The sequence below is a fragment of the Triturus cristatus genome, chromosome 6 (genome assembly GCF_964204655.1).
Source record: "Triturus cristatus chromosome 6, aTriCri1.1, whole genome shotgun sequence".
NCBI classification, from domain to species: domain Eukaryota; kingdom Metazoa; phylum Chordata; class Amphibia; order Caudata; family Salamandridae; genus Triturus; species Triturus cristatus.
The window spans coordinates 666151505-666176752 of NC_140589.1; the positions used below are offsets into that span (position 1 = coordinate 666151505).

Sequence of the window (25248 nt, forward strand, 5' to 3'; positions counted from 1 at the left end):
CCCCCGATTCCTATACGCACTACAGAACACGCCTTTCCCAGTCCCCCACACATACTTTACAGCAATAAACGCTGAAGTGACCAACCTATTATGGGAGGGGAAAACATCACGAATAGCACTTCATAAATTAACAAGAAGCTGGTATGATGGAGGCATCGCCCTGCCTAACATAAAAACATACTATTGGGCCTCGCAGCTCGTAGTTATAAACCAATGGCTTCACATATCTGGAGATGACCCAGCATACCGTATGGATCGGCACCTACTGGGCGAGGGTGGAGTTATGGGAGCACTATATAACAAGTTTTGGAGACACAACCTCAGAGGCCCGACGGCACACACTATACAAATATGGTTTGAGGCACAGCGGGCGTTGGGGTGGGAGGGAAAGATAATGCAGGCTATGCCATTGTGGGACACGAAACGACTGGGTATGTTGCGTAACACTAAGGGATTTCGGCAGTGGGATCTGATAGGGATCTCGCGAGTCGGAGACCTCTGGAAGAAGGGGGAGGTACTTACATTTGCCCAATTACAGACTACATACGACCTGGCGCACACCGAAAAATTCCGCTATACACAAATAAGACACGCACTTATGGCTGAGATCACACCGGGCACACGGCTGGCGGACTCCTCACCGTTGGAGGATAGACTCCTCACGGGCCATCTCAACAAAAAAGCTATATCTCAAACGTATCGCAAAATCATAATGAATCAGCCAGACTCCCTAGCAGTCCTCAAATCTAAATGGGAAGCAGAAATAGGAGACTTCGATGACACAGAATGGCAAGAAGCCCTTTCGTCACCCAGGGAGGTGGCAATACCATCAAAACTCAAACTAATACAACTAAAAATGCTACATCGCACTTACTATACCCGAACTCACCTATATAAGCTCAAGCGGACAGACTCGCCGCTATGTCTTCGACGCTGTGGAGAGGAAGGGACTCTCTTTCACACCCTATGGACGTGTCCCATGATTGTCCAATACTGGAGGGCGGTAATGCGTACACTTTCTCAAGTTACGAAAATCACGACTCTCCCAGAACCAAGGAGATGCCTCCTTAACATATGGGAACCCACAGATCTTAACTGCACAACGCAAACATGGGTAACATTAGGCATGATGATGGCAAAGCGAAACATAGCACAGAGATGGGGATCCGGACAGCCCCTACCCTCCCCCAGTGGTGCAGGGATATGGATACTACAATGATTGCTGAAAAGGCACTATATGTACATAGAGGATGCCCCAAAAAATGGACTCAGATATGGGGGGGTGGAACAGGTATTGTGGGGATATATGCGAGCCCCCGAAAGAAAACTCAGAATCAGAAATGAGTGATTAAGAAGTTGAGGGACGGTTGAGGGATAGGTGGCGGTGTTAATATCCTCGATTGGGCGCTAACTCGGAGGAATGGTATAAGATGTGATCATATCAATGTATTACTGTGTCAGATGTTAACTGAATATACATGTATTTCTGGAATGATCCTCATTATAAGCAATGTCAGAGATTGTTATGAATGCTCTTGAAATATCAATAAAAAGTGTTTTAAAAAAAATTAAGTCATTTAGGCAACTAATAAGTGTAAGGAGATGGGGTTTGCCAATAAAATCTGCTTGGATGTTTTGCTTTTTGGCCACCTGCTATGTGACCTTTTTTCTGTGGGTGAGCCCCACCACCGGAGACTAAACCACAGTAAATGGACTGTGAGTGTTTACCACCAGTTTCCGCCTTTTAAGATAAAGCTGCTTCAATGCAGCAAATACAAGGGGCACTTGGCTGGTTACACATGTGAGGTCTGTGTGTGTGAGGCTCCTGTCGTGCCCAGTAACTGCGTACAGGTAGCCTGGCGCAGAGGGGACCCTGCAGGATTGGATATTGACCTGGGGTAGGCCTCATAATCTTAGTGTACACTTATATGGAACGTCAGTGTGGTTTATTGTCTCGTCAGGAGTGACACTCCATTATACAGCTATGGGGAAGACTGGCTTAAAGTGCAGCTTTGCTTCCCTTTGGCCTACAGAGACCAGTGACATATTGAACTCGGGTGGAATCTGTATGCCGAATATGAGTTTAAAGAAAATATCTGTACAGTTTATGGGTCATCCAGTATTGTCATATTTCTCAGGATCAGCTCAGGATCAGAGCCCAGGCCTGTTGTCACCCTGCTGTGCCAAGTTAATTACATTTGTCTCCAGCAGCAGGAACACAGGCCTTCCCACACAAAGGGAGCCATTAAATATGTTTCACTCAGCTCATGAGAATGAAAGGGGTGGGAATGAAGGAGCTACATCAAACAACCAGCTGTCACACTGTACCAGGGATTTGCCAGCCCAAGCCCACTGAACAAAAAGAGGAAGCCCAGACAACTGAAGCCAACACAGTAGGGGGTTTCCCTTTGAGGTTTTAGTGAGAAAGGCCTCAGCAGTGATGCTAGCAAGTGGCGGAGCTGAGGCCCCCAGAGGAGATTTGACTAGTGACTACTGGGTGACATCCTTTTGAATTGTCCCAGCATGCTGCACATGAGGGTTGGGACGGGGCAGAAAGGTGATGTGGCATCCCGGGATAGGCCAGAGCTGCCTTGCTACTGGAACCTTTCACCCCCACTTAAAAGGTCTTGTACAAGGAACGAGCTCACTCTTTGTTGTTTTATTTCTGTAGGACACTGAGACTGCACGTGGCAGCCATGGATACCGGGGCCAGAGATATGACTAAGCAAAGGATTTGACCTTTGACCCTCCCGCAGCCCAGCCATGGAGCAAATGGAGCTCTGCAGCAGGGGGATTTCCTACCCCTGTGGTGGGCCATGGCCAGGTGTTTGCAGCAAAAAGGGTTCACCAACACTAACCCTAGGAGGGAGAGTGCACGGGGCACCCTTCCTAGAGATTCAAGGGCATGGGGATCCCAAACCCCAGGCAGGATTTCATTCATAGGGGCCCAGGACCCCCAGCTCCTGGCCTCCACCACCGTGCAGAATGGGGTGAGTGCCACCGAGGATCAAGTGAGGGGCCTGGGATCCCCAACTCCAGGCCCTTTCAAAGAGAGTTAGGAAGGGGGAATGTTGAAATCCTCCCATCTGTGGCAGACCGACCCCATTTGGAATTGTCCCAGCATGCTGCGCAGGAGGGATGAAACAGGGGCAGAGAGGTGGCGTGGCACCCCAGGGTAGGCCGGTGATGCCTTGCTTCAAGAACCTTACACCCCACTCAGAAGGTTTTGTACAAGGGGGGAGCTCTCTCTTTGTTGTGTTTTTCTGCTGGACACTGGGACTACAGGTGGCAGCCATGGACAGCTGAAAGGAGGTACCCCCCTGATATCCATCTGGATTAGGGACTCAGACTACAGATGCCCCCACAACCAGTGGGGCTCTTCCCAAGACTAGGGAAGCAAATCCCCTTATAACCCTAAGGACTAGTAGAGGGAAGGACTATACTTCTGTGCCAAGGACAAGAAAAGCTGCAAAGAAAGAACAGGAAGGCTGGCACAGGGAGTCAGTGGAACCACTCTGGAGCCAGGAGGCCTGCGGAAAGTGTTCCAGGTGGCTAGGGCTCTCCACCAGGAACTCATTAAGGACAAGACGGAGACAAACAGCCCCCTCAAAACAAGGAAGGAAAGTGCACGCTGCGTGGCTTCATCAAAACAAGAAGCCAGAGCTGCTTATCAAATATGCACGCTTCTTGGAGGGAGTACCCCCATAATACCTTGTGGGGCTGGTTATTGTAGAAGCAATTTCTGCTGATTGTGGTGGCTCCGCGACAGCGAACCACCACCAAAATGGCAAAGAAAGCACAGGTAAGCTGCAGAAGAACTGCAGCTCCCCCAAGGAATGTGCTGACCCCAAGTTTGCAGGGTCGAAGGAAATATGACTTACCTGGGATTCTATTCCCTTGCCTAGCACTCCTCAGGCTGGAGCTAGACCTGGGAGCACAATGCCCTCTAGGGGCTAAGTCCATGGCTGCCGTTACTGTATCCTGAAGGTGTCTAAAGAAAAGTACATGTTGTACAACGCTCTCTAGGGACTACGTTTATGTATGCATATTATGTGATCAGAATGTAATGCCCTCTAGGGGCTGTTTTTATAATTGCATTTTCATGGTTTGACAGGGTTTAAAAAGCACAGTCAAGTTTGATGTTAATTTTAATGCTTTATTGCTACAATAATGTTGACAGCGTTTACTGATCAAAGTGCATTTGCTTTACTAACAGTAACAAGTACATTTACACAGGGTTACTATTGATGATAGTAATTATGTACAAAATGAAGTCTTTAACACGTTTGTTGATCTTGAGCCTCTGACCAAGCCTACAGACTTACCTGATGTGTTTGTAGGACCATTTAGGGGGGGTCAGAGGTGATTTCACAATGACAACTATGGTATTTTCCATCTACTTAATGTATATATTTGTAAATTAATGCATAGTATTGAGTAGTATGTGTGTGTAATATATGTACTTTTCCTTTTTCTAAAGAAAAAGCACAGACTGGACAATTATTTATTCAGTGTTACACCGTTCCAGCAAATGGTGAATTACTAGCCCACACCAGCTCTCTTGAGCAGGCATTGGATTGCTCTGCTACCCTGAGAAACTCAAGTGCTGCAATGGGGCGTTTGGTTCCCAGTGGAGGATGAATAATGACTCATTACTTGTGTATGCCACACAACTAATTGCCCGTTTTCTTACAATAAGCATATACAGGTCAGAGCATCTGGTCCGAAAAAAAATCCCAGCAAATGTATATAAATGTAATCATGTTTTATGGTGGAAATACGCTGTATGTCTGAGCAACGCCTTCTTGAGATGGGAACTTATCCCTCCAACTTGATTATATGAAGAAATATTGCCCAATTCAAAAAGGTGACAGATATAATCCAGCCAACTACCTTCAAATAAGTCTCCTTGATAATCTCAAAAAAATCGTTTCATGTGTTCTACATCAAAGACTAGAAAGCTAGACAGAGAAAAGTGAGATTCTATCTCAATGTCAGACTGGATTTAGGAAGACCAGTACGCTTGATCAGGTATTCAGATTCTATCTACTCCTTCGGAAGTAAAGTAATACTAAGGAATGAAGCTTTATATATGGTATTTGTAGACCAGAGGTCTGCTTCTGACAATGTCCCAAGAAATCTTTTATAGACATTACTGCCTGTCCAGGTCATTGCACCAAAACTGCTGAATCTGTTGATTACGTTACATTGTGAAAACACAGCTAGTAAGCTGGGGTCCAGCAGGTAAAACTGCAGTTCCACTCCCTGTTGAAATGGGTGTGCCTAAGGGCTGCTCACTAGCCCCTAGCTACTATTTTCTGTAAATATTACCCATGTAGTGGAAGCTGTGGAAACATATTCAAATGACACACAGAGAATTGGGCTCTCCAAAATATGTATTTTACTATTTGCAAATGACCCACTATTGGTCTCCAAGACATCAAGGGGCATACAGAATGTACTGGATAGGTTTGTGGGTTTGGTACAAAAAATGGGATGTTTCACACACACAAAGTAAAAAAACATCAACTTTAGATTGGACACCTCTGGTATTGTCAAATGAGAGAATTTACCTACCTGGGCAGTGATATAATGTAAAATAGAAGAGGCACCCGCATACGAGTAGTAATCTCCTTACCGCATGTGGAAGCAATCTTGCAGATTGCAACGGTAGAAGACGGCCACTTGTTTTTTCCCGCTATTTGGGTTTATAAAATAAAAGTCCAGAATGCAGCGCTGAATGGAGCAGAGATCTAGGACTGTTCTGAAAGAGCATTTCTTAAACATCTATTAAAATTACACAGAAATTAGAAAAATGTTACACATAAGCAATACGAATCCTTGGCAGCTATGAAACGAGGAGTGGACCACTGGAAGCCACTCCCAGCACCAGAAAGTAAGTATATGTTCTTTCTTCGGCCCCACAGCCTAGTGCGACAGTCTACAATACCCAGACTCAGTTAAGTACATTGTGGTTCTTGCGTTGGATATATATATTTAATTCTATGTCAGGACAGGAGGCTCCGATTATGCTTTCTCATTTCTTTACTAGAAATGCTCAGCAGCCAATAAAAACACAGTAAAACGAAGAGAAAAAACTACAATACCCATAAACACAAGGGTATCACGTGAACAACCATAGAGACCACAGTATAAAAGGTCATATAGAAAGTACAACATCCTCTTTCTTTGCTGCTCCGCAGCCAGTTAAGTGTTTCTTACTTTTCCTATTCATACGCTTGTTACTGTTGCAATTTTGCTGTATGCTTTATTGTTGCGAGTGTATGATTCAGTGTGTTTCACGCTGTTGTTTACTAGGTTGCTATGGTTCCCGTATCGGGTTTTTGGTCTTCGCTCGCCGCTGTCGTCTGTGCGGGGAGCGTGAGGTTTGCCACCTTCCCTGAGACGGGCGCTTCGAAGGAGACAGGGGCTGGGAGGCTCGCGCTTGAGTTTGCGAGTGCTCCGTTTTCAAAATATACCGGGCGGCCGTTACCGCGCGTGCGCGGCGGCCATCTTTTATTCGGAAACGAGTGATTTCTCCTCATAGAAAGGTCGCATTTGCGCCCAGTGCCCACAGCCTGTATATTTCGCCCCTTCTGACGCCCATTAGCACATCTATATCTTTTGGGCTGTACAATTGATCATAGGCTTTGCCTAGAGTGACAGTTTTTTCTGCCAGCAAGCCCTCCCTCCACATTTCAATTTTTTTTATAGAGTGCTCAGATTATATAATCTACACTGTTGGCTTGATGTGGGGTTTTCTTACTCCCCTGCATTGTGCCTTTGGCCATTATTGATTGTTGTCATCTCTGTGGGCTTATACTTTGCTACACTTTGTGTCATTATGGAGGATTACTATGAAGATGACTATTACTATGATGAGGATCCTTCTGGCTCTTTGGAGCATGATTTGGTGGAAGCGCTGGATCAGGGAGTACGGCAGTCCGTTAATAAGGCGGTTGTTCAAGCTATTAATCCCTTAAAGCGTCATTTAACTCGTTACTCACAGCAACAGGGTTGGGTACCGGCTGCTCGTGCGTCTAAATCCCCTGTCAATCCTCATAGGTCTGATTTTAAAAAGTTGGCCAAAACGCTGTCTTCGGACACGGCTACTGCTAAGGGGTCGGCTGGGACCTCGTTTTCATCCTTCCCAGATACGGATGCTGACGAAGCTCATTCCTCCACTTCTTCTGAGTTTGAACCTCCTCCACGAAAGAAGGCTCGTAAGGAGCACTTCGTGGACGCCCCCTCTCATCCTCCCATTCTCACTTTTGAACCCTCTGATATTGTGCATCCACATTCTTCATCTTGGTTGCCATCTCCAGCAGTGGCGGACTATGTGCAGTCTCCTATTCGTCAGCCGTTTGAAAAAGATGTCAGGGCCCGCCTGAGATCCGAATGTCCACGTCCTGATTTGGCGGACCATTTGGCCGATACCCCAGAGGTGGATCCTACTATGGTCACGTATCTTAAAAAGTACGCCAGAGACCCCAAGAAGGGTCTTGACAGGTCTTGGCGTTCCTGCCAAGATAAATTGTTGGATTTCATGGTCCCGCTCACTAAGATTTTAGATTTGGGTGTTCTTGCCAAAGAGTCTTCAGCTCTTGTGAATCCTGACGAACTCATTGAATGGTCCCAGAGGGCCATTTGTCTGTTGGGCAATGTCAATTGCACAATTTCCTGTGAGCGACGCCGCTCCATTCTTCTCCGACTTGATCCTAAGCTGGCAGAGCTCTCGTCTTCAGAGTCCGGCCCCTTGGCTCAGGGACTCTTATTTAGTCAGCCGTTCTTGAAGGAGCTTACCCCTTTTGTGTCCACTTTCAGTGGCCTTGACAAGGCCCAAGCCTCGCTGCAGCGGGCGTTTCGGCCGGTTTTTGCCAAGGCCGGACGTCTTAGGGGACGCTCGTTCGACCGTGGATCACAGCAGAATTCCCAGAGAGGATTCCAGTCCCACAGAGGGGGTGGTCAAGACTCCGGCTTCTCCCCCCGTTCCAGCTTCTATCCCTCCCGCAAAGGGAAAGGACAGTTCCGAAGGGGTCGCTTCGGTGGACATCAAGGAGGTCATCAAGACTCCAACAATTCAGGTGAGGTTGATTCCAGTTTCCGAAGTGGTTTTGGGGGGAAGGCTCCAATTTTTTCTCCACAATTGGCAGTTAATCTCCAACGATGCTTGGGTGCTGGACACAGTTCAAGGTTACAAGATAGAGTTTTACCAGTCCCAACCCCAGCCCCAAACCCTCCTTCCAACCCCGTTGTTTTTCTCTCTTCAGGATCGGGAGATTATTTCAACAGAAATAGACTCCCTTCTTGCAAAAGGGGCTATTCTTCGTACTACTCATCATCCAAGAGGTTTTGTGAGCACTGTGTTTCTGGTGCAGAAACGAGGGGGCGGATCCCGTTTGGTCCTCAATCTCAAAGAGTTCAACGGAAGGGTGGTCTACCGCCATTTCAAGATGGAGGGGATCCATCTTTTGCGAGATCTTCTCCGAGAGGGAGATTGGATGGATCGCCTAGATCTCAAGGATGCTTATTTGTCGATTCCGATCTTCAGCCCACATCGTCGGTTTCTCCAGTTCCAATGGCAAAGGGATTGGTTCGAATACACGGTCCTCCCGTTCGGCCTCTCGTCAGCTCCCTGGTGCTTCACGAAGCTTCTGAAGCCCGTGGTGGAATGCTTACGCGCTCGGGGTCTCCGCCTGATTATTTATTTGGACGACATTCTGATCATGGCAGATTGTCCCCTCAAGTTGATTTCGCATCTCGAATGGACGATCGACCTCTTACAATCTCTGGGATTTCTAGTGAATCCTCAGAAATCGGTTCTCATCCCATCTCAGGTGATAGACTTTCTAGGCTTCCAGATCAATTCTCTGACCTGTCAGCTTCTTTTACCCAATCAAAAGATTTGCTACATCAAAAGGGAGTTGGTTTCGATTATCTCCAAACAGATTGTATCATTGAGATCTATAGCTTGTGTAGTCGGTCTTTTGGCGTCGTCAATTCAGGCGATTTTTCCGGGTCCTCTGCATTACAGAGCGTTACAACGGTTGAAGATCCGTCATCTCCAACACGGCCTTCGCTATTCCGATCAGATTCCTCTTTCAGAGGAGGCGAGGTGCGAGATGCAGTGGTGGTTGGACCACATGGAGGCCTGGAATGGTCGAGCCCTGTTCGGTTCTTCCCCGGAGTTGGTGATAGAGTCCGATGCCAGCCTGTGGGGTTGGGGAGCCCGGTGCGGTCCAATATCAACGGGGGTCGGTGGTCCCCTCAGGAGTTGTCTCTCCACATCAATTGTCTGGAGCTCCTGGCGGGATCCTTTGCGATCCGGTGCTTCACTCCCCTTCGGTCCAACTGTTGCATTCTTCTCCGCATGGACAATGTGTCCGCGGTTCGTTATGTCAACAAGTTGGGCGGCACGAGATCCAAGATATTGGCGGAGATCGCCAAAGATTTCTGGCACTTTTGTCTGCAGAAGAAGATCACTGTTATTGCCGAGTATCTTCCCGGCCGCAACAATCAGATTGCGGACTGGCATTCGCGTCACCTTCGCGATTACAGCGATTGGAGGCTTCATCCTCGTGTTTTCCGCTCTCTCCGTCGGATTTGGGGCCAGTGTCACATCGACCTGTTTGCCTCTCGCCTCAACACTCAGCTTCCTCGGTTCTTCAGCTGGAGGCCGGATCTGGAAGCCCTGGCCACGGACGCATTTCTCCAAACCTGGCCTCCCCTTCTGTGCTACGCCTTTCCCACGTTCATGATGATTCCGAGAGTCCTGGCTTGCACAAAGCGTTATCAGTCAGAGCTGATTCTGATTGCCCCTCTGTGGAGGGCTCAAGCTTGGTTCCCAGTTCTCCTGGAAATGTGTTGTGCAGTGCTGATCCTTCTTCCCCAGAAGTGGAATCTCTTGCTGGACCCTCTCGGCGATCCGCATCCCCTGATCCAGTCAGGCTCTCTCCGTCTTCTGGCTTGGCGACTTTCGGGGACCGTTGGTCGGTCCCAGGCCTTTCCCGAGACGCTTGCAGTGGATCTTGGGCACCCAATACTCACAAACGCTACTCAGGCTCTTGGAAACGATGGTGTGATTGGTGTGTTCAACGGGAAGCTGATCCCGCTGCAGCTGATGTATCTCTAATTGTTAACTTTTTAGCGTCTCTTGCTTCCTCCGGTTTGGCTTATCGGACGGTTAATAATTTCCGTTCTGCCATTTCGGCAGGCCATGTCCCTCTTGATGGTAAACCCGCGGGTGAACACCCTTTGATTTCTAAATTGCTTAAGGGTATACGTCTGGCGACTCCTCCATGTCCTAAATACGCGTCTTTATGGGATGTATCCGTTGTCTTGAAGTTTTTGGAAGCCTGGCCTCCCAATTCTTTGCTCTCCCGCAAACAATTGTCAGCCAAACTGACCATGTTGTTATGCCTAGTTTCTTGCAGGCGGGTGTCTGATGTTCGTGCGTTGGACTTGGCGGGTCGCAGTTTTACCCCTGAAGGTGTCACTTTTCGTCTTTCTCGACGTACCAAAACAAATACTTACTCAATTACCTATCCTTCTTTTCCTGACCATCCCAATCTTTGTGTGGTCCAATGCGTCAAGGATTATGAGGTATGTACTGCCCCTTTACGTTCCGATATGCAGGGTCAACTGTTGATTGCTTTGCAGAAGCCTTTTCGCCCTGTTACCCCGGCTACTTTAGCTCGTTGGGTTCGATGGCTCATGTCTGAGGCCGGCATTGATGTTTCCATTTTTGGTGCTCATTCGGCACGTGGGGCTATGGCTTCTAAAGCATTCTCTATGGGTGTTACTTTGTTTGACATTATGAAGGCCGCAGATTGGTCATCTCATTCTAGGTTTAAAACCTTCTATTATAAGCCAATTGATCACCTTGCTTCAGTGGTGGTGGATAAGCTTTGAACAAGCATAATCGGAGCCTCCTGTCCTGACATAAATTCAAAATTTGCGAACATACGTGACAAGAATTTTTAATTCTATTAAGGACAAGGAGGCGAGGATTATCCCACCCATTGTTATTGTTATGTACATATTTTGCATTTATACTGTTGCTTTTGCATATGCATTATATTTCTTTTAATTCATTGTTTCTCTAATCCCCCCCTATGATGTTTATACTATCTGTATTGGATGTGTATTACGGCAGTCTGTCTTTTTTCAGGTTCTGACCCGAAATGATGGTGTTTCTGTTCCATTTGGTCTCTCCTGCATCCGATGTTCTTCTGCTTCCAGAGTCATGTGGCCTTCCAGTGCTTCGTTCTCCAATATGGTCTTTTGCCGTTGCTGATGGTTTTTTCTCCCTGATGGTCATCGTTGTTCTTGGACTGATTTTATTTAAGCTGTTCTCCTCACCATAGAAAGAGGATGTTGTACTTTCTATATGACCTTTTATACTGTGGTCTCTATGGTTGTTCACGTGATACCCTTGTGATTATGGGTATTGTAGTTTTTTCTCTTCGTTTTACTGTGTTTTTATTGGCTGCTGAGCATTTCTAGTAAAGAAATGAGAAAGCATAATCCTCGCCTCCTTGTCCTTAATAGAATTGAAAATTCTTGTCACGTATGTTCGCAAATTTTGAATTGTTCAGCCCAAATGATTTTGGTTCGCAAATCCCCAAAATCCTCAGCCTTAGCCAATTTCATAACAGAATTTTTTTAGAGCCGGGCTTTTTTCCATATTACTTTGCAACTGTAATCGTCCGTCCACAATATACAGCAGCATCATCCACATTAATTCGAAGTCTTAATCAAGATAATATATTAAGCCCCTATGCTAATAGAAAATACCAGCCTCTCCACAAGCTTAACCAACTGGAGTATGTTTGGGAAGCGAGAACAAGGTGTTCCTTGCTCGGCTACCTGCGCCGCTTGAATCCCTACAGAGCCTACTCTTTCGTTGCAGAACACTCCAGCGTTGCTCAGACTACAATTGCTTCACCTTCAAAACTCGGAAAGTTTTGAGTCCCGTTCAGCGTATACAATAAAGCGAGTACAAAATATGTGAAACCTTGCGAGTTGCTCCGTCTCCAGACCGACCACCCACATGCGTCACTTCCGGCTTTACTAGACAACAACGCATTGGCTGGGTGCTCGCAACACGCCTACTTTACTTCTGGTTCGACAGTTCTCTCCAGGTGGGCTCAAAATTAAGACTTCGGGGAAACTAGAGCACGGCGCCAGACTCACCTATATCAAGAAGAGTGCGCCGTCCAGCCTGTATTATAGTACTCCAAGTTTCAGCCGACATATTGACTGCTCGCGCTGAGTTCAGCTGTTGCCCAGAATGTTCTAAGACCTGCTGACGTCAGGAGCTGCCCAGTTTCCTGTCTGTAAGAGCGGTTACATTTGAAACCGTAACCTGTTCGTTTAGTCCGAATTTAGTGCTGGGCAGGGGAGCAAGTAGACTCGAACTGCGGGGGCAGGGGCTTGTACGGCAGAGCTGGAACCCCCATATTCTCAGAGCTAGTATAAGAGCCAGGCGCGCAACACCCATTGAACTCAAAGGGCTTCAGCCCCCCCCCGTCGTGTGTGGCAGCCCGGATGAGACCGCTTCCCGGGCAGACACAAAGCCGCGCCCGAGCACTTCACAGGTCTTTAAAAAGACCATTTGCATGTTAATGAGGCCTCGCTGTTGTTTCACCCCTTCTAAGAGCCCCTGCAGCTCCACTCTGCCTAGATTCAGCCCCCCCCACCCCCTAAATCAGCGCCACTCTGCCTACTGTTTAAAGATTCAGCCCCCCCCCGAAATTTTTGCTTGGTCTCCCCCCCGCCCCCCCCCCCCGAAATTTGGCTCTAGTTGCGCCTCTGATAAGAGCACACATTGTGCCGATATCGGCAACCCTCCCCCGAAGCATAGTAAGGTACTTAGTACACACTGCAGTAATCACGCCACAAATTTTTTGTTCTAAAACAGTTTGCTGCAGGTTTATTTCATACATGAAGTCTGCCAAGTGGTGGGTTAACTTATGGGCGATCCAAGGGCAGGCAGCGCTGAGTAACCTGAGCTGTCCACCTGCCCGAGGAGCCAGTCCCAGTCAGTGGAGCGCAGTGGATGTGCCAGAATGTGGTACTAAGGGGGCCGCCCTCTTAAAAGGGCACACTGCGTGCGCCGTGGACAGCTGCATAGTGCCGATTTTTTCGTACACAGTGCAATAAATAATCACTTCACACAAATTTTGTTAGAAAACAGTTTGATGAAGGCCTATTTCATACATGAAGTATGCCAACGTGGTGGGATAACTTATGGGTGATCAAAGGGCATGCAGTTCTGAGTAACCTGAGCTGCCCACCCGCCTGATGAATCAAACAACACTGTGGCCAACCCAATCGGTGCTACCATATATCTGGGGATTTCCTCCCCTTACAGACCGTGGACCCCCAGTCCAGGACTTTAATCACACTTTTTGAGGGGCGGAGCATTGCAAGGTAAGCCCCTGCTTGCTCAGGCTTACAACCGCCCGAAGGACCAGCAAAGTGCCAACGTTTCCATCCCAGATCCTGCCATAAAGACTCCTGAGGTTTGGCATAGAGCACCCCTGCTGTGCTCATTGAGAGGGTACCCCTTAGTACCAATCAGCCTCCGGATCACCCTGTAACTCTGCCAACTCCCTGGATTTTGCCGCTGTCATATCTGGCCCCACTCCCCCCACCATGTCATGCTCCATAACCTCCTGCAACCTGCAGTTACCAGTCCTGCTAGCCGTACCAAGTCCCTATCCACCTCTGGTGTACCCTGTCCTCATCGGAGTACCCTGTGGTGTTTGCACTAATGAGGCCATGCCCTATTTAACCAATCCTTCATATTTTATTTGATTTGATCCAAGCCCTTCTACTGGGAGAGCTTGCACATGGCTTTATTTATCCTTCTGTTGGAATGTTCGATGGCCTCCCCGGACCTAGCTTTAAACCATACCCTGTGCAGGCTAATGTCGCCAAACAGCATCTAGGGACCGCCATATATCACAGTGACACGTGTATTGCTGGTTTCAACCAAGGCAAACTTCATTGATTTAATTAGCGTACAAGGCCCCCAGTGAGGTGAGGTCATAGCCACCCAGGTGAATTTCGAAACTATAGGGTGGGGACCAGCCCCACACTAGTTTCTCTTGCAGCTTTGTAATCAAACTGTGCCGATGCATGCCGGGGGGAACTAGTCCTGCTGTCCGAGTGCAGGAGGAGCCTCAAAGTGTCATAAGTATGTGTGTTAAAAATGATCGCTTGTGATCAACACCATTCAGTTATCTTCCCCAATTACTGCCATTTGCCGCTTTATCTGCAGACCCCTAGGGACCAGTTGGGAACCTACTGTTCTCTTCTTTAACCACAGTTCTGTGTGATGTCCCTGTGGTGCCCTGTGTGCCAGCTTGTGCCTTTCTGATTAGGGATGGGTATGCCCTGTATTTACCTCACACTGCCCAGGCCCCAAATTCAGGGTTCACTGGTAACCATATGCAAACCGGCATACTACCAAAGTGAATTACTAAAATGTGGGGTGGAGAACCGCCTCCGCTGGTTCCTACTGCATTTTGGTGAATTCCTCCAAGGACATGAGTATATTTGTTAATATGTTATTGTCTGTGGTCAACACAATTCAAATATCTTTACCCGCTTACCTCCATTTGCATGGGAGTACAGCATCGGCAAGAAATAGGACCCCTTGTGGATGATAATTACCTTTCATGATTAGAAGAGAGTAGGGTATTTTGCCTGATCATACCCTTGCATCACTTGAACGGGGGCTTTAGGCCTAGCTCTATCCAATCCTGGCCATTTGTTAACATGTCCGACGGTGTTGGGGCTGTGTCATGCCCTTTCATGGATGCCCAGTGTGCCTTTACCACCTAACCCAAGGCAAGGGTGGACCTGAGACAGGGGTGTGACCCGAGGTTCCCATAATTGCACCTCTAACGCTTTGCTTCATTTCATGTTCTCATTCTGTATGGCAAACAATTGGTCTGGTTCAGTCTTTGAGTGTGTGACATCATTTCTTGCCCGAGTGTGTACACAAATGCTAAACACTACCCTCTGATAAGCCTGTCTGCTAACCATACTACCACAAAAGAGAGTAAGGTATTATCTACTTTAGCCTCTGCTATACCTCTGCGTACTCACTGGACTCTGTGCTCACTATACCTCTTTTTGGTATAATATATACAGAGTCAACTTCCTACATTTCCTGGAAACCAACCCCAGTCTAACTATTGTCTTTTGATGATGTGTTGCCATACTGATGAACCCACCCTAGCATGGTTTGCCCAGCGCCAAAATTCTGATACAGATATTGCCGGGATGCAGACTAGTGGGAAAGCTTTGTGCTGGAGAAAACGTTGGGTAAACGGATGCTCAAATCTTGCCTTCCCCCTCCCTAAATTATAGAAATGTGAATTGTTTTTAATAAACTTTGTCAGCCATTAAACATGTGTTCCCAACATTTTGGGAATCCTGCCCCTCTTTCCAGGGCAACCACCCCTAAACCACCTGGCTGTGCTGACCATAGGGCAGGCAGTCGCTAACTTTAAGTGAAGCATCCTGTGGCACGCACTGTTATTTGACTGGTTTTGCTGAGAGCACATTTCCGTTGACTGGCCACTAAGTTTGCACCTCACACCGTTTTATTGATGCAACTCCATTGAACCAATATTGTGTCATAATCCAGTTTCATGTTTGTCTTTTGAGCATCACCAAGTAAATCCCTTGCTTTCTTTAACCGTATTCAAATATTTGCGGTTTCTATACACTTCCTTTTCTTTCTCCGACTGCACCATGAAAGGAGTTTGTAAGCACCAGTCCCAGTGTTAAAATTAATTGAAATTTAAGCAGGATTTGTCTGGTGGCATGTCCTCCAATTCAACCCCTGCATTTGAAGTGCAGTACTCGGGCCCGGTGAAATACAGAGTTTAAAGGCATGTTTAATTAGCTCTGACCTATATGCCCCATCCTTTAATTGATCCTATTACATGGAGGGGTGTAGTGCCTCCCGCAGTCAGTAAAGTTATGGCTGTGCTCAGAAACATGAGTTGTAACTTGAGGGACCCAAGCTATTGTACCAATCTCATCCCGCAATTACACCAGGCACGTTATTCGCTGGCACTGCCCAATTGTACCCCTTGGGCTGGTTATGAATTACCCCGCCGCTTTATGATGATCCGCGGTCACCTGTTTCTCTAAGCCTCCTTAGTATAAACTCCTACCCAATAATAGTGGCACCTTGTATCCTCCAACCAATTACTCTTAACAGGGATCTGAGCCTTGCCCATCCTTCAGAAAGGTTACGCACATTAAAGACAGCACTGTTCATATCAGGGACCCTTAAAATAGGAGCCCACCGACCCGATGGGAAATATATCCCCAGTCTTTCTAAATTACACCTACTTGTGCCCAACTGCGCTGGTGAAAGCGGTGTATACCCCTAATGTTTCCTTTTAAAATCATAATTTATATACTCTCATTGGCTTGCCCCAATTATTAACACTGTTATTAGACAATGATTAATTGATTATTATGGCATAACTTATCACGATCTGTTACCAACCCCAATCTTACAACTCGGAAAGCCGTCTTGAAAGTAAAAGTGCTGGGAGGTGTGCCGAGTTCTCCTTTTCGATTGACATTGTGCCAGCTGGACCACCCAGCCAAGGATTCCTATTGTTATAGGAGATTGATAGCCCCATCTCTGGTAGCAAGCCCAGTGTAACCTGTAAATGGTGATGTAACCCGCCTAACTACTGCACTGGGGGGAAGCAGCATTCACTGCTACATGTGCCTCTGACTAATCGGCCATAAAGGCCCCAGCAATACTGCATGGTCAGCAAATCATGCCCACTGTTGCCTCTTGTGTCACACGTCCGCATAGCAATTTAATCCTATCTGCCCCCAGTTGTGGGTCATCCCATACTACATGCTAACCAGCTGTGACCATGGTTGTTGAATCTATGAATTAGACCTACTTCGATTTGTTTATCCAAATAATTAATTGTGCCCCACCAGAATTCAAGACCTCCCTTTGTCATTGGGATACTTTCTAGTAATTCAAGACTTTGAGTACATCTTTGTTTTGTAAACTGGGTGTCTTGTTGCTCATGTTCAGTGTTTTGTCTGGTGCCATTTATTGATTCTTCCATCCCAGGGCATACCCCCGGAAGAACCAACTGGCTCATAAGATGACTGGATGTCATAGTTCGCTAAGGCGATTTGAGGAGTGAAATTCTGTTAGTTATATATGGGTTCAGCATGTTTAATCCATAATTCCATGGCATCCCAATTTCCCCTTATGCCAGGTTTACAATCTAGTTTATTGATATATTGTCAACATTTGGCCTGATTATGAAGGCCGAGGAATGAGTATATGTGCACCCATTCCTTTTCCAAGTATTTTGTCTTGACAATCCATATTAACTTACAGTGTGCCTTCCTTAGTGTAAGGATCCTTTGTTGCAGAGTAACGTTGTCTCTGTTTGTTCTGTATTCCTTCTGGGCTGTCCTTAGCACTCTGCTACTTTTCTGTACCTCTGTAGAATGCCATACGTTGTTAGACAGCCCTTGAGGAGATTTATATATGCATTCACAGCTGCCCCTTAAGGCTTGGTACAGAGTCCATTAAATGGCTCCAAGCCGCTGTTAATCTTTGGCCTGGATCATGTCCCAGTTAAAGGACTTTTCCCAGTGGTTGAGTCTTGATCCACAGATCTTGTTCCATTTTATCCATTTGGCATGGCAACCGCACACACAGGCTCTACAATGACAGGGCTGAGACATGGTTAGAGGGATATTTAAGTGGATGGCACAAGCAGTACTACAGGCCCACTAGTGGCATTTAATTCACAGTGCCTGGGTACATGTAGTGCACTTTACTAGGGCCTTATTAGTAAATTAAATATGCCATTTGGGGATGAAGCAATATTACCATCTTTAGGGGAGAGAGTACAAGCACGTTGGCACTAGTTAGCAGTGATAAAGTTTGCAGAGTCCTCATACAGCAACAATGAGGTCAGAAGAGTGGAGGAGGAAGGCAGACCACCATAAGGTTGTCAGGTTTAACACTCCCAGATTCAGGATCCGACTGGATCCCCCTTGTAGGAAATGGCCATCTTTTGCATGGTTTACATCAAGATTTTTGCACTATTTGGTTCTGCTGGCTGTAGAACTCAGTGCACTTTACCCTGCTAACCAGTGGTAAAGTGCCTGTGCTCCTGCTTTCAGAGTGATAAAATTGGCATACCACTAACTTGCATGTTTAACTTACCTAAAAGTCCCTAGTATATTGCACAAAAGTGTACCCAAGGCATGTTAGGTAAAAGTCACTTACGGACTACAGCACCCACTGTTCCACTCACAACAGTGACAGTGCAAACATGACTGAAGGTCTACCATCACAGCCTGGTTGTTGTAGATATAAACTGCAAATTCAACCCGTCAAAATAACCCTTTTTGACAGGCATAAACCTTCCTTTTATCATTAATAAGTCACCCCTAGTTAGGCCTTCCTGCCCATAAGGCAGGAAACTGAAGTTTATTTGCATAAGTTAATTAAAACCATTGCATTACAATAAAACAACATTAAAAGGACCATAGTGTCTGCACTTGGCCCTTGTATCAAGGTTAAAAAAAAAAGCAAAATTACTTCTGTTTATGTGCGGGGAGCTGTGCATTGTTCATTGTCAATACTCCCTCTCTACTGCCCTCTCCCTTTAGCAGCCGGAGTTTTGCCTATAGGCACCAGCTCTCTGGGAAGGTGCAGGGGCTGTGTGCCGTCATAAAGTCCAGGACTTAAATTTCCTGTTTACAGTTGCGCATTCCTTTACAACCAGCCCCGGTAGAATATTGGTTCCCGTCTCACTCATCTGTTTTCCGGTTCTTCCATTCTTTCCTTGCCCTTTAACGCAATGTGTGCTGTCTTTGATCCTGGTTCTCTGATTAAGTGCGTGTGGTTTGCGGCTTTGTGAGGTTTACAACAGTCTTTAGTTAGATGAAATTTCTAGGAGTCCCCAGCCTCTTTTGTACTTCATTTTGAACAACATCTGAGTTCTACCTGCGAGTTGTGTAGTCCTTCTGCGCATGTGTCTTTCAGAGAATATGAACTTGAGTACTGGGTTTTATTTCTAGTCGGCGAAAAGTCCATCTCCTGGCTTCTATTTGAAGTAATCCAGAATCTGTTTTTGGGTTATGCGTGGGTGCTATGGAGGTTGAGAGCGGGGCTGGAGGGCATCTCTAATTGTTTTTATACATTTTCCACAACGTGCCAGGGTAGAGGGCTCCGTTTTGTGAGAAACATATTGCAGAAGCCTCTAGGCAGGTGTTTGCAATTTCCCTCTGGTATAGCTCCCTGAGAAGAATTCTCCTTCAGTTCATTATGGCCGGGCAACAGCACAAGAGGTGCAGCCATGATTCTCGTTTTTAGTCGCATAGTCTGCATGCTCCTCCAGTTTTTTGTTTTGCCCAGGCCCAGGTAAAATCCACTATCGGCAGTGCCAGCAATCGCATGTACATGATTTCTCTTCTGGTTTTAGGAGAGAAGCATAGAGGTAAGGCTGGGTTTTAGTTACCAGATATAAGGCATTTAGCGGGGCGAGGAAAGGAGATGTTTTTAGAGTAGCTAGGTCTTGCTGAAATCAGGCTGATTGCACTTGTTTATTAATGGACATTACCCAGATTGCGTATGTGATACTAGACAGGGCAAGTTCTGCTTGGTTTATTTCTGTGGTGGCAAGTGCCTTTGTAAGCTGAATATTCCTTGGAGATCCTGTTTTTTCAACTATATCTCTAAGGAATCATATTAAGGATTTTTCCGTAGATTTCAAAGTACAAATGTAGTATTTGAGGAGGTCGGCATCAAGGGTTAGTCCTTATTTAACCAGTCCGAGCTCCAGCACGAGTCTCGCCCTGAGGAGGTATTTTGGGAGTTTGAAGATTTTTTTATAACCCATGCACTGCGCCTGCTCCAAAATTTCTGTGCAGGTGCCAGGGAACGCTTGATGACCATATGAGAGTGCTGGATGGAGGGATGCTTGAGTGACTTTACTTACTCCCTCTTCCAACTGACTTTTTAGCTTGTTTGATTAAACTGTAAATGACAGCCGTCGATTTCTTGGTCAGATCTTTTTCAGCCCCCCAGGTACTTGTTTTTCGGGGCAGATTTGATGGTCATGGAGCCTATGGTACAAGCAATTTGTTTTTTGTTCTTTTGGCGTCCGAGTACAAGGATCTTCGTCTTGTCTGGGTTGATGGTAAGGTGATTCATTGTGCTGTATGTGTGTAGGCTGGTCAGTGCACGTTGAAGTCCCTTTTTGGAGTGGTCCATGAAGACTCTATCATCCGCGTATTAAAGAATGTGGAGTGGGCAATGGCCTAGACGAGGCGGAACAGAGCTTTTCCCAAATCCGCTGTGTATAGATTGAACAGTTAGGGTGCCAGCCTTGTTTCAGACCTCCAGTCATAGAAATTTTTGCTGATAAAGATGTCGGGCCCGTTTTCACTCGTATCCAGGTTTCCGAGTAGAGGGACATTATGGCCTTTAGGAGCGAAGGTGGGATTCCCCATTTTGCTAGTTTTGCCTAGAGGGTCTGTCTGTTGACCGTATAAATTGCTGCGGACAGATCAACAAAGCAGCAATAAAGTGGGGCTTAGTTCTGCTGGTTGGCTTGATGGCAGAGGACTGATAATGCTATGATGTTATTGGTTGTGGAGGCTCCTCGACGGAAGCCTGTTTGAAAAAAGAGGAGCAGCTTATTTTTTTCTGACCACGCTTCCAATAACTCCAATAAGATTCGGGCATATGCTTTTGCTTCCAGATCTAGCAGGGCTATTAGGCGATAGTTGCTTACTTTTAATGGGTCGCCTCTTTTAAAGATCAGGCATAGTATTGAGCCTCTCCAAGATTCCGGTGTTTTATCAAATGTGTAAACGGTATTAAATAATGGGGTTAGTAGCACGGCCCAGTCATCTGGGGCGGATTGAAAGATCCCTGCTGGGAGCCCATTTGGGCTCGGCACTCCGCTAGCCTTCATGATTTTTATAAATGTTATTATTTCCGAAGATGTAATTGAGACTTGATATTCCTCTACGTTAGGCCATATGAGCATCATAGCATCTGTATGTTTATGTGCAAGGAACTGGCCCCTCACGTACTTCTCCCAATCTGATGCTAGAACTAAAGCAAGTAGGTTGTTAAACTGACCTCATTCGTTAATCGTTTGCCCGACATTGTGTCAATGACCTAGGGATTTGGTGTTAAAGTCCCCTGCCAGCATGATTTAGTGAGAAGGATATGCTTCAATGATTTCTTTTATGCTCGAGGAAAAATAGCCCATGGAGTGCACCCTTGAAGATTTACATGGATTAAAGTAACAATTGATGAGAAGCAAAGAGTAGACCTTCTGACCAATTTTTGACCCTTCGATGGATAGGGCTTGTAGGTCTCTTTAGGTTTGTTTGGGTGAGGAGATCAATAATATGGCTGATTGCTTTAAGAAGATCGAGAGGCCCCCCGAGGGCCGCCCAAATAGACTTGTTTATGTAGCTGGATGAAAGACTTCATAGAAACCATGTATTGCCGTGGGATTCCATGACCACGTCTCCTGAAGACATAGGATGTCACTACTTTTGAGGAATCTGCTACCCTGATCAGATCGTAGCATTGAGGCCAGCTCCGCCACATTCCACGAGATGATGGAAAGTTGGTCTTTTGATGCATGTTTTCTCATCTGGAAGAGCAAAGAAGAAGAAGAAAGATCCGTATTGCTAGGTGGCATGATAGTGGTCGCTGCCCCTGGGTATTTTCTGCTGGGTTCGCCCCTCGTGATACACGGCTGCAGGTTGCTAGGGAATGATCCTATCATTAGTGCCACAGTGAACTATCAAGGGGTTGGATACCAGAGTGGACTTTACTAGCAAGGTGTGGGTTGTGCCCCAAGCTCCCTTCAATATCCTTCCTCTCTTGGGTGTTCTATGATCTTCGATTAGAAAGTATGGATATTTACGCAGCTGAGTGGGTTCGAGCTCGATGCCCCATTCCTCAAACTTAGGGGCCTCCTAGAGAATGGCGTCTCTAGTTGTTTGAGTCCAAGTTGGTGATTGTGGATTCAGATGTCCTTGTACCAGGGATATGGGTGAATTTAACTGAGTAGAGATCGGCTGTGGTAAGGTGCTTCAGGGACGGTATATGTTGGATAAGTCTTAGAAGGTTCCCACTGTTTAAAATGTCCAATGGACCGCTTGAAACGTAGTGGGGAGTAAATACTAGGCCAGCGTCTGGGTTTTCGCCCCCGTTTTGGCCTGCTGTTTTTAGGTTGGAGTATGTAGGTTCTCCCGATTGCTGGATTGGGGGTCCTGGACTTTCTCCTTCTGGCAGACCTGTTTGTTCATTGTCTCTTGCTGCTGTGGCCCTATGAGCTTGGTTGTACATGACCCTCTCGTGATTGTGTTGCGAGGAGCTACTACTGTTCCCCCATGTGTCCTTGTCCTCAATTGAATATTTGCTGGGTTGGGGTGGAATGAATGATTGTTTGTTCTTTGGGGTTGAGCCCTGTGGGGTGATTCTGGTGAATTCCCGTGTGATCGCGCTTCCCCTCGTCGAGTTATCCAGCACCTGCACGTCGTACCTCTCAGGGTCATCTTTGGTGTTCCCCGTTGAAGTACGATTTGAGTAGGCATCGCCAATATGCCGGAAGATGGAGGCAGCGGGATATTGGTGATATAAGTTCCATTGGGTGGGGACAATCTTTTTGCATTAGGGGAAAAGCTGAGTACTGTAGTTTGGGTAATGCTCTGGCGCAGACTGGAATAATCATGTTCACTCTGACCGATTATCCGGTTTTCTGTGCAGGACTTGTGCTTGGAGATATTTTCTGCTGTAGGCCTTGGCCTGTCCATTTTTTGAGGGGGAATCGGTAACGGAGCACATAGGTTGCCGGAATCTGGTTTGTATGTGTTTGGCTTTCTTTGGATGACCTGTTTGTCTCCTGGCTCGAAAGACTGTAGCTTTATCAGGTTACAGGCCCCTGTGACATTTGCTGATGAGTTATTTACGTTCAGATGTATTGCTTGATTTGTGTCTAGTTAAGGAAGGAAGTAAGACATGTAAAAATGTGATGTTAAACATGTCCTTACTAGTAATGTGCTGCTCTGGGGTGGACTTTAGTGCGATGGGGGGAGGGTTTGTTGAGTTATGGTTTCTTTGTCGGTTTTTCATTTGTATTGCTCTCCATTTTTCCTTGATTTGCTCATGTAAACAGTCAAAGTCATGATGATATACGTTTCTTATGCAAAAGTTTCTGGGGTACAGAGCTCTGCTCCATATGTGCTATTTGACGAATAAAATCTGTTTTAAAAGAAAAAAACATGTCCTTATATTGAAAAAGGTCCAAAAGCTATTTTCACTGCAGCAAGGCTGGCTGTTTCATTGGAAGCATTGGGATGCACTATTAAAGTTATTAATATCATCTCCAGGCAATGACTAGCTACACATATCATTCTTGGACTGTTTGAAATATTTATTAAAAGTCCGATTCACTGGGGAAGTTACATTTTTTATAAATATTTTGGAAATTGTTCTTTTAGAGAATTAACTTTTATCTGCCTAAAACCTCAGGAGGCTCATTAGCAGGAGCTCCAACTGATACCTGGCAGCTGAAGATTCAGGTTGCTCCTGTTCAGAGCTTTCCCACAGCAGCAAATCCGATTCAGCATGACCTGGTATCTGGCCTTGTGGAGCCGTCTTTGGCTACAGCCTGCAGCTTTGCCCCACTGGAAGAATCCCAGCTCCAAAAAAGTGACCAACTCTGAATGTAAAAATCTTAATCAGATGAAGGCGCAAAAAGTACCCATCCTTCGAAGGGATCTTTCTTTTTTTTAAATTTTTTTTTATAAGAAACCTTTATTACACATTAAAAAGATACAAACAAGGGCCTACAACCACAAGGGCCGGCCGCTAGAAAGCTCGGGAGCCAGCAAGGCAACGCCATACATTCAAATGAGCCAGAAGCAAAAGCTCCCGAAAGTTCGTAAGCACATATAACAGGCCGCGGCCACAGTCCAAGGGCGATCAAAAAGGATGGTTTCATATTTTCTATTAAAAAACAAACAATAACACACAAACAAGGCAATGAGAGTCCGAAATAGCGGCGTGCGCTCCCCAGGACGGGGGAAGATCCACGTTATCTGGAATAACTCTTGACAGGAGGTGGTAGTGGGGGGCGGCAGAGAAGAGGACAAAGCATACACAATTGCGTAGAATGTGCGGCTAGGGGGACAAAGCGACGTCGACCTCTCGCGGCAGAGGCGGAGCGCAGATATTTCCACGGTAGGAATTCCATGGACCCCACACCTTAGTCCACCTCCCAGGCTTGCCTCTCGCCACATACACCGTCTTTTCCCTGAACATACACCAATCCATATTCTCCTTCCATACCGAAATCGTAGGCGGCCTCGGGGAACCCCACAACTGTGCGATATTGCGCTTAGCCACCATGTACCCCAAAGTCACCCACTGCGTCTGCGCCGCATTATAGTCATTTGGTTCCCAGACATTCAGCAAACACCTCCTGGCCTCTGGTAACAAAGCAACATGCGTGACCTCCTCCATTACAGTATGTACCCCGTTCCAAAATCGTACGACCTCCGAACATTCCCATAGGATATGAAGAAAGGTACCCAACAAGCCACAGCCACGCTTACACATTCCATCCCTCGAATAACCCATACGTATCAAACCAGGCCCTGTGACATACACTCTATGGAGTATCTTCAGCTGCACAAATCTAAGGCGGGCCGGGATCGCCACCTCTTTCGGGGAGGCCACCGCCGATACCCAATCCTCATCGTCCAGTTCCAATCCGTCGGCCGTCCACGCCTCCCGCAGATGGGTCAGCAATTCCGTACGATCATTAATAAGTTTTTTATAGATCAGAGAAATAGTGCTGTCGGGCACATAGCCATCTAACACTCTATCTTCCAACGGGGAATATTCTGGGATAGCAGCAACATCCGGAAAAACCGAACACAGCGCATGGTAGACCTGTGCATATCGGAAGTACTCCCTATCATTTAATTTGTATTCAGTTTTGAGCATTTCAAACGTTTTGAAGGACCCTTTCGCCCAGAGGTCACCCACCTTACTTATACCAATCATATCCCATTTCTCAAAGCCTTTCGTTTTCCACAGACAACCCAAGCGCTGGGAGGCATACAACGGCGTCGCTCGAGTCAAGCGATCCCTCCACCCCATCGCAGCATTCGCCGCATGCC

The 25248-nt window shown here is 46.6% G+C and overlaps 1 protein-coding gene across 1 annotated transcript in view; it reads right to left on the bottom strand.

Annotated features, from left to right (window-relative positions):
* CASP8AP2 (caspase 8 associated protein 2) overlaps window positions 1–12299 on the bottom strand; it is a 210286-nt gene extending 197987 nt beyond the window's left edge. Inside the window, exon 1 of the mRNA XM_085611156.1 lies at window positions 12196–12299. The gene's annotated coding sequence lies outside the window, so the exon portion shown is untranslated. The remainder of the gene's footprint in view (window positions 1–12195) is intronic.
* Window positions 12300–25248: the final 12949 nt, after the last annotated feature.